Consider the following 10,721-nt stretch of genomic DNA (forward strand, 5'->3'; position numbering starts at 1 on the left):
ATACAAAACCAAACACCCACAAATACCTTCTCCTCCAACAGAACTCCCACTCAAACTCCCCTGTTTACAGCTCTGTTTGCTGCCTCCTGTGCCGCTCCAGCTGTCTGTGCCGCTGCCTGACTGGCTGCTACCTTTATTGGACCCCTAGTCAGGAAAGCCCCGCCCCCTAATCAGGGCTCAGCTTCTGTCCCAGCACAAAGCCCCTACACATACAGATACTACCAATACAAAACCAAACACACAAATACCTTCTCCTCCAACAGAACTCCCACTCAAACTCCCCTGTTTACAGCTCTGTTTGCTAGCTCCTGTACCGCTGCACCTTTCTGTGTCGCTGCCTGACTGGCTGCTCCCTTTATAGGACCCCTAGTCAGTGAAGCCCCGCCCCCTAATCAGGGCTCAGCTTCTGTCCCAGCACAAAGCCCCTACACATACAGATACTATCAATACAAAACCAAACACACACAAATACCTTCTACTCCAACAGAACTCTCACTCAAACTCCTCTGTTTACAGCTCTGTTTGATAGCTCCTGTGCCTCTGCCTGACTGGCTGCAAACTTTATAGGACCCCTAGTCAGGGAAGCCCCGCCCACTAATCAGGGCTCAGCTTCTCTCCCAGCACAAAGCCCCTCCAAGCCTCTACACATACAAATACCACCAATACAAAACCAAACACACACAAATACCTTTTCCTCCAACAGAACTCCCACTCAAACTCCCCTGTTTACAGCTCTGTTTGCTAGCTCCTGTGCCACTGCCTGACTGGCTGCTACCTTTATAGGACCCCTAGTCAGGGAAGCCCCGCCCCCTAATCACGGCTCAGCTTCTCTCCCAGCACAAAGCCCCTACACATACAGATACCACCAATACAAAACCAAACACACACAAATACCTTCTCCTCCAACAGAACTCACACTCAAACTCCCCTGTTGACAGCTCTGTTTGCTAGCTCCTGTGCCGCTGCCTGACTGGCTGCTACCTTTATAGGACCCCTAGTCAGGGAAGCCCCGCCCCCTAATCAGGGCTCAGCTTCTCTCCCAGGACAAAGCCCCTACACATACAGATACTACGAATACAAAACCAAACACACACACACAAATACCTTCTCCTCCAACAGAACTCCCACTCAAACTCCCCTGTTTACAGCTCTGTTTGCAAGCTCCTGTGCCGCTGCAGCTGTCTGTGCCGCTGCCTGACTGGCTGCTACCTTTATAGGACCCCTAGTCAGTGAAGCCCCGCCCCCTAATCAGGGCTCAGCTTCTCTCCCAGCACAAAGCCTCTACACATACAGATACTACCAAAAGAAAACCAAACACACACACACATACCTTCTCCTCCAACAGAACTCCCACTCAAACTCCCCTGTTTACAGCTCTGTTTGCTAGCTCCTGTGCCGCTGCCTGACTGCCTGCTCCCTTTATAGGACCCCTAGTCAGTGAAGCCCCGCCCCCTAAGCAGGTCTCAGCTTCTCTCCCAGCACAAAGCCCCTGCACATACGGATACTACCAATACAAAACCAAACACACACACACAAATACCTTCTTCTCCAACAGAACTCCCACTCAAACTCCCCTGTTTACAGCTCTGTTTGCTAGCTCCTGTGCCGCTGCAGCTGTCTGTGCCGCTGCCTGACTGGCTGCTACCTTTATAGGACCCCTAGTCAGTAAAGCCCCGCCCCCTAATTAGAGCTCAGATTCTCTCCCAGCACAAAGCCCCTACACATACAGATACGAACAATACAAAACCAAACATACACACACAAACACCTTCTCCTCCAACAGAACTCCCACTCAAACACCCCTGTTTACAGCTCTGTTTGCTAGCTCCTGTGCCGCTGCCTGACTGGCTGCTACCTTTATAGGACCCCTAGTCAGTGAAGCCCCGCCCCCTAATCAGGGCTCAGCTTCTCTCCCAGCACAAACCCCCTACACATACATATACTACCAATACAAAACCAAACACACACACACAAATACCTACTCCTCCAACAGAACTCCCACTCAAACTCCCCTGTTTACAGCTCTGTTTGCTAGCTCCTGTGCCGCTGCCTGACTAGCTGCTACCTTTATAGGACCCCTAGTCAGTGTAGCCCCGCCCCCTATTCAGGGCTCAGCTTCTCTCCCAGCACAAAGCCCCTGCACATACAGATACCACCAATACAAAACCAAAAGCACACAAGTACCTTCTCCTCCAACAGAACTGCCACTCAAACTCCCCTGTTTACAGCTCTGTTTGCTACCTCCTGTGCTGCTCCAGCTGTCTGTGCCGCTGCCTGACTGGCTGCTACCTTTATAGGACCCCTAGTCAGGAAAGCCCCGCCCCCCTAATCACGGCTCAGCTTCTCTCCCAGCACAAAGCCCCTACACATACAGATACTACCAATACAAAACCAAACACACACAAATACCTTCTCCTCCAACAGAACTCCCACTCAAACTCCCCTGTTTACAGCTCTGTTTGCTAGCTCCTGTGCCGTTGCCTGACTGGCTGCAACCTTTATAGGACCCCTAGTCAGTGAAGCCCCGCCCACTAATCAGGGCTCAGCTTCTCCCAGCACAAAGCCCCTCCAAGCCTCTACACATACAGATACCACCAATCCAAAACCAAACACACACACAAATACCTTTTCCTCCAACAGAACTCCCACTCAAACTCCCCTGTTTACAGCTCTGTTTGCTACCTCCTGTGCCGCTGCCTGACTGGCTGCTACCTTTATAGGACCCCTAGTCAGGGAAGCCCCGCCCCCTAATCAGGGCTCAGCTTCTCTCCCAGCACAAAGCCCCTGCACATACAGATACTAACAATACAAAACCAAACACACACACAAATACCTTCTCCTCCAACAGAACTCCCACTCAAACTCCCTGTTTACAGCTCTGTTTGCTAGCTCCTGTGCCGCTGCAGCTGTCTGTGCCGCTGCCTGACTGGCTGCTCCCTCTATAGGACCCCTAGTCAGTAAAGCCCCGCCCCCTAATCACGGCTCAGCTTCTCTCCCAGCACAAAGCCCCTACACATACAGATACCACCAATACAAAACCAAACACACACAAATACCTTCTCCTCCAACAGAACTCCCACTCAAACTCCCCTGTTTACAGCTCTGTTTGCTAGCTCCTGTACTGCTGCAGCTGTCTGTGTCGCTGCCTGAATGGCTGCTCCCTCTATAGGACCCCTCGTCAGTGAAGCCCCGCTCCCTAATCAGGGCTAGGCTTCTCTCCCAGCACAAAGCCCCTACACACACAGATACCACCAACACAAAACCAAACACACAAACAAATACCTTTTCCTCCAACAGAACTCCCACTCGAACTCCCCTGTTTACAGCTCTGTTTGCTAGCTCCTGTGCCGCTGCCTGACTGGCTGCTACCTTTATAGGACCCCTAGTCAGTCAAGCCCCGCCCCCTAATCAGGGCTCAGCTTCTCTCCCAGCACCAAGCCCCTGCACATACAGATACTACCAATACAAAACCAAACACACAAATACCTTCTCCTCCAACAGAACTCCCACTCAAACTCCCCTGTTTACAGCTCTGTTTGCTAGCTCCTGTACCGCTGCACCTGTCTGTGTCGCTGCCTGACTGGCTGCTCCCTTTATAGGACCCCTAGTCAGTGAAGCCCCGCCCCCTAATCAGGGCTCAGCTTCTGTCCCAGCACAAAGCCCCTACACATACAGATACTATCAATACAAAACCAAACACACACAAATACCTTCTACTCCAACAGAACTCCCACTCAAACTCCTCTGTTTACAGCTCTGTTTGATAGCTCCTGTGCCTCTGCCTGACTGGCTGCAAACTTTATAGGACCCCTAGTCAGGGAAGCCCCGCCCACTAATCAGGGCTCAGCTTCTCTCCCAGCACAAAGCCCCTCCAAGCCTCTACACATACAAATACCACCAATACAAAACCAAACACACACAAATACCTTTTCCTCCAACAGAACTCCCACTCAAACTCCCCTGTTTACAGCTCTGTTTGCTAGCTCCTGTGCCACTGCCTGACTGGCTGCTACCTTTATAGGACCCCTAGTCAGGGAAGCCCCGCCCCCTAATCACGGCTCAGCTTCTCTCCCAGCACAAAGCCCCTACACATACAGATACCACCAATACAAAACCAAACACACACAAATACCTTCTCCTCCAACAGAACTCACACTCAAACTCCCCTGTTGACAGCTCTGTTTGCTAGCTCCTGTGCCGCTGCCTGACTGGCTGCTACCTTTATAGGACCCCTAGTCAGGGAAGCCCCGCCCCCTAATCAGGGCTCAGCTTCTCTCCCAGGACAAAGCCCCTACACATACAGATACTACCAATACAAAACCAAACACACACACACAAATACCTTCTCCTCCAACAGAACTCCCACTCAAACTCCCCTGTTTACAGCTCTGTTTGCAAGCTCCTGTGCCGCTGCAGCTGTCTGTGCCGCTGCCTGACTGGCTGCTACCTTTATAGGACCGCTAGTCAGTGAAGCCCCGCCCCCTTATCAGGGCTCAGCTTCTCTCCCAGCACAAAGCCCCTACACATACAGATACTACCAATACAAAACCAAACACACACAAATACCTTCTCCTCCAAAAGAACTCCCACTCAAACTCCCCTGTTTACAGCTCTGTTTGCTAGCTCCTGTTCCGCTGCAGCTGTCTGTGACCCTGCCTGACTGGCTGCTCCCTTTATAGGACCCCTAGTCAGTGAAGCCCCGCCCCCTAATCAGGGTTCAGCTTCTCTCCCAGCACAAAGCCCCTGCACATACAGATACTAACAATACAAAACCAAACACACACACACAAATACCTTCTCCTCCAACAGAACTCCCACTCAAACTCCCCTGTTTACAGCTCTTTTGGCTAGCTGCTGTGCCACTGCAGCTGCCTGTGCCGCTGCCTGACTGGCTGCTGCCTTTATAGGACCCCTAGTCAGGGAAGCCCCGCCCCCTAATCAGGGCTCAGCTTCTCTCCCAGCACAAAGCCCCTACACATACAGATACCACCAATACAAAACCAAACACACACACAAATACCTTCTCCTCCAAGAGAACTCCCACTCAAACTCCCCTGTTTACAGCTCTGTTTGCTAGCTCCTGTGCCGCTGCCTGACTGGCTGCTACCTTTATAGGACCCCTAGCCAGTGAAGCCCCGCCCCCTAATCAGGGCTCAGCTTCTCTCAGAGGACAAAGCCCCTACACATACAGATACCACCAATACAAAACCAAACACACACACAAATACCTTCTCCTCCAACAGAACTCCCACTCAATCTCCCCTGTTTACAGCTCTGTTTGCTAGCTCCTGTACCGCTGCAGCTGTCTGTGTCGCTGCCGAACTGGCTGCTCCCTTCATAGGACCCCTAGTCTGTGGAGCCCCGCCCCCTAAGCAGGGCTCAGCTTCTCTCCCAGCACAAAGCCCCTACACATACAGATACTAACAACACAAAACCAAACACACACACACCAATACCTTCTCCTCCAACAGAACTCCCACTCAAACTCGTCTGTTTACAGCTCTGTTTACTAGCCCCTGTGCCGCTGCAGCTGTCTGTGCCGCTTCCTTTATAGGACCCCTAGTCTGAGAAGCCCCGCCCCCTAATCAGGGCTCAGTTTCTCTCCCAGCACAAAGCCCCTACACATACAGATACTATCAATACAAAACCAAACACACAAATACCTTCTCCTCCAACAGAACTCCCACTCAAACTCCCCTGTTTACAGCTCTCTTGGCTAGCTCCTGTGCCACTGCAGCTGTCTGTGCCGCTGCCTGACTGGCTGCTGCCTTTATAGGACCCCTAGTCAGTGAAGCCCCGCCCCCTAATCAGGGCTCAGCTTCTCTCCCAGCACAAAGCCCCTGCACATACGGATACTAACAATACAAAACCAAACACACACACACAAATACCTTCTCCTCCAACAGAACTCCCACTCAAACTCCCCTGTTTACAGCTCTGTTTGCTAGCTCCTGTGCCGCTGCAGCTGTCTGTGCTGCTGCCTGACTGGCTGCTACCTTTATAGGACCCCTAGTCAGGGAAGCCCCGCCCCCTAATCAGGGCTCAGCTTCTCTCCCAGCACAAAGCCCCTACACATACAGATACTACCAAAAGAAAACCAAACACACACACACAAATACCTTCTCCTCCAACAGAACTCCCACTCAAACCCCCTGTTTACAGCTCTGTTTGCTAGCTCCTGTGCCGCTGCAGCTGTCTGTGACCCTGCCTGACTGGCTGCTCCCTTTATAGGACCCCTAGTCAGTGAAGCCCCGCCCCCTAATCAGGGCTCAGCTTTTCTCCCAGCACAAAGCCCCTACACATACAGATACTACCAATACAAAACCAAACACACAGAAATACCTTCTCCTCCAACAGAACTCCCACTCAAACTCCCCTGTTTACAGCTCTGTTTGCTAGCTCCTTTGCCGCTGCCTGACTGGCTGCTACCTTTATAGGACCCCTAGCCAGGGAAGCCCCGCCCCCTAATCAGCGCTCAGCTTCTCTCCCAGGGCAAAGCCCCTACAAATACAGATACCACCAATACAAAACCAAACACACACAAATACCTTCTCCTCCAAGAGAACTCCCACTCAAACGCCCCTGTTTACAGCTCTGTTTGCTGGCTCCTGTACCGCTGCAGCTGTCTGTGTCGCTGCCTAACTGGCTGCTCCCTTCATAGGACCCCTAGTCTGTGGAGCCCCGCCCCCTAAGCAGGGCTCAGCTTCTCTCCCAGCACAAAGCCCCTACACATACAGATACTAACAACACAAAACCAAACACACACACACCAATACCTTCTCCTCCAACAGAACTCCCACTCAAACTCGTCTGTTTACAGCTCTGTTTACTAGCTCCTGTGCCGCTGCAGCTGTCTGTGCCGCTTCCTTTATAGGACCCCTAGTCTGAGAAGCCCCGCCCCCTAATCAGGGCTCAGTTTCTCTCCCAGCACAAAGCCCCTACACATACAGATACTATCAATACAAAACCAAACACACAAATACCTTCTCCTCCAACAGAACTCCCACTCAAACTCCCCTGTTTACAGCTCTCTTGGCTAGCTCCTGTGCCACTGCAGCTGTCTGTGCCGCTGCCTGACTGGCTGCTGCCTTTATAGGACCCCTAGTCAGTGAAGCCCCGCCCCCTAATCAGGGCTCAGCTTCTCTCCCAGCACAAAGCCCCTACACATACAGATACGAACAATACAAAACCAAACACACACACACAAACACCTTCTCCTCCAACAGAACTCCCACTCAAACTCCCCTGTTTACAGCTCTGTTTGCTAGCTCCTGTGCCGCTGCAGCTGTCTGTGCCGCTGCCTGACTGGCTGCTCCCTTTATAGGACCCAAAGTCAGTGAAGCCCCGCCCCTAATCAGGGCTCAGCTTCTCTCCCAGCACAAAGCCCCTACACATACAGGTACTACCAATACAAAACCAAAAACACAAAAATACCTTCTCCTCCAACAAAACTCCCACTCAAACTCCCCGGTTTACAGCTCTGTTTGCTAGCTCCTGTGCTGCTGCCTGACTGGCTGCTACCTTTATAGGACCCCTAGTCAGGGAAGCCCCGCCCCCTAATCAGGGCTCAGCTTCTCTCCCAGCACAAAGCCCCTACACATACAGATACTACCAAAAGAAAACCAAACACACACACACAAATACCTTCTCCTCCAACAGAACTCCCACTCAAACTCCCCTGTTTACAGCTCTGTTTGCTAGCTCCTGTGCCACTGTCTGACTGGCTGCTACCTTTATAGGACCCCTAGTCAGTGAAGCCCCGCCCCCTAATCAGGGCTCAGCTTCTCTCCCAGCACAAAGCCCCTTCACATACAGATACGAACAATACAAAACCAAACACACACACACAAACACCTTCTCCTCCAACAGAACTCCCACTCAAACTCCCCTGTTTACAGCTGTTTGCTAGCTCCTGTGCCGCTGCAGTTGTCTGTTCCGCTGCCTGACTGGCTGCTACCTTTATAGGACCCCTAGTCAGGCAAGTCCCGCCCCCTACTCAGGGCTCAGCTTCTCTCCCAGCACAAAGCCCCTACACATACAGATACTACCAATACAAAACCAAACACGCACAAATACCTTCTCCTCCAACAGAACTCCCACTCAAACTGCCCTGTTTACAGCTCTGTTTGCTAGCTCCTGTGCCGCTGCCTGACTGGCTGCTACCTTTATAGGACCCCTAGTCAGGGAAGCCCCGCCCCCTAATCAGGGCTCAGCTTCTCTCCCAGCACAAAGCCCTACACATACAGATACTACCAATACAAAACCAAACACACACAAGTACCTTCTCCTCCAACAGAACTCCCACTCAAACTCCCCTGTTTACAGCTCTGTTTGCTAGCTCCTGTGCCGCTGCCTGACTGGCTGCTACCTTTATAGGACCCCAAGTCAGTCAAGCCCCGCCCCCTAATCAGGGCTCAGCTTCTCTCCCAGCACAAAGCCCCTGCACATAGAGATACTACCAATACAAAACCAAACACACACAAATACCTTCTCCTCCAACAGAACTCCCACTCAAACTCCCCTGTTTACAGCTCTGTTTGCTAGCTCCTGTACCGCTGCAGCTGTCTGTGTCGCTGCCTGACTGGCTGCTCCCTTTATAGGACCCCTAATCAGTGAAGCCCCGCCCCCTAATCAGGGTTCAGCTTCTCTCCCAGCACAAAGCCCCTACACATACAGATACCACCAATACAAAACCAAACACACACAAATACCTTCTCCTCCAACAGAACTCCCACTCAAACTCCCCTGTTTACAGCTCTGTTTGCTAGCTCCTGTGCCGTTGCCTGACTGGCTGCAACCTTTATAGGACCCCTAGTCAGTGAAGCCCCGCCCACTAATCAGGGCTCAGCTTCTCCCAGCACAAAGCCCCTCCAAGCCTCTACACATACAGATACCACCAATCCAAAACCAAACACACACACAAATACCTTTTCCTCCAACAGAACTCCCACTCAAACTCCCCTGTTTACAGCTCTGTTTGCTACCTCCTGTGCCGCTGCCTGACTGGCTGCTACCTTTATAGGACCCCTAGTCAGGGAAGCCCCGCCCCCTAATCAGGGCTCAGCTTCTCTCCCAGCACAAAGCCCCTGCACATACAGATACTAACAATACAAAACCAAACACACACACAAATACCTTCTCCTCCAACAGAACTCCCACTCAAACTCCCTGTTTACAGCTCTGTTTGCTAGCTCCTGTGCCGCTGCAGCTGTCTGTGCCGCTGCCTGACTGGCTGCTCCCTCTATAGGACCCCTAGTCAGTAAAGCCCCGCCCCCTAATCACGGCTCAGCTTCTCTCCCAGCACAAAGCCCCTACACATACAGATACCACCAATACAAAACCAAACACACACAAATACCTTCTCCTCCAACAGAACTCCCACTCAAACTCCCCTGTTTACAGCTCTGTTTGCTAGCTCCTGTACCGCTGCAGCTGTCTGTGTCACTGCCTGAATGGCTGCTCCCTCTATAGGACCCCTCGTCAGTGAAGCCCCGCTCCCTAATCAGGGCTAGGCTTCTCTCCCAGCACAAAGCCCCTACACACACAGATACCACCAACACAAAACCAAACACACAAACAAATACCTTTTCCTCCAACAGAACTCCCACTCGAACTCCCCTGTTTACAGCTCTGTTTGCTAGCTCCTGTGCCGCTGCCTGACTGGCTGCTACCTTTATAGGACCCCTAGTCAGTCAAGCCCCGCCCCCTAATCAGGGCTCAGCTTCTCTCCCAGCACCAAGCCCCTGCACATACAGATACTACCAATACAAAACCAAACACCCACAAATACCTTCTCCTCCAACAGAACTCCCACTCAAACTCCCCTGTTTACAGCTCTGTTTGCTGCCTCCTGTGCCGCTCCAGCTGTCTGTGCCGCTGCCTGACTGGCTGCTACCTTTATTGGACCCCTAGTCAGGAAAGCCCCGCCCCCTAATCACGGCTCAGCTTCTCTCCCAGCACAAAGCCCCTACACATACAGATACTACCAATACAAAACCAAACACACAAATACCTTCTCCTCCAACAGAACTCCCACTCAAACTCCCCTGTTTACAGCTCTGTTTGCTAGCTCCTGTACCGCTGCACCTGTCTGTGTCGCTGCCTGACTGGCTGCTCCCTTTATAGGACCCCTAGTCAGTGAAGCCCCGCCCCCTAATCAGGGCTCAGCTTCTGTCCCAGCACAAAGCCCCTACACATACAGATACTATCAATACAAAACCAAACACACACAAATACCTTCTACTCCAACAGAACTCCCACTCAAACTCCTCTGTTTACAGCTCTGTTTGATAGCTCCTGTGCCTCTGCCTGACTGGCTGCAAACTTTATAGGACCCCTAGTCAGTGAAGCCCCGCCCCCTAATCAGGGCTCAGCTTCTGTCCCAGCACAAAGCCCCTACACATACAGATACTATCAATACAAAACCAAACACACACAAATACCTTCTACTCCAACAGAACTCCCACTCAAACTCCCCTGTTTACAGCTCTGTTTGCAAGCTCCTGTGCCACTGCAGCTGTCTGTGCCGCTGCCTGACTGGCTGCTACCTTTATAGGACCGCTAGTCAGTGAAGCCCCGCCCCCTAATCAGGGCTCAGCTTCTCTCCCAGCACAAAGCCCCTACACATACAGATACTACCAATACAAAACCAAACACACACAAATACCTTCTCCTCCAAAAGAACTCCCACTCCAACTCCCCTGTTTACAGCTCTGTTTGCT

Source organism: Lepidochelys kempii, unplaced genomic scaffold (assembly GCF_965140265.1).
Source record: "Lepidochelys kempii isolate rLepKem1 unplaced genomic scaffold, rLepKem1.hap2 scaffold_118, whole genome shotgun sequence".
Lineage (NCBI taxonomy): Eukaryota > Metazoa > Chordata > Testudines > Cheloniidae > Lepidochelys > Lepidochelys kempii.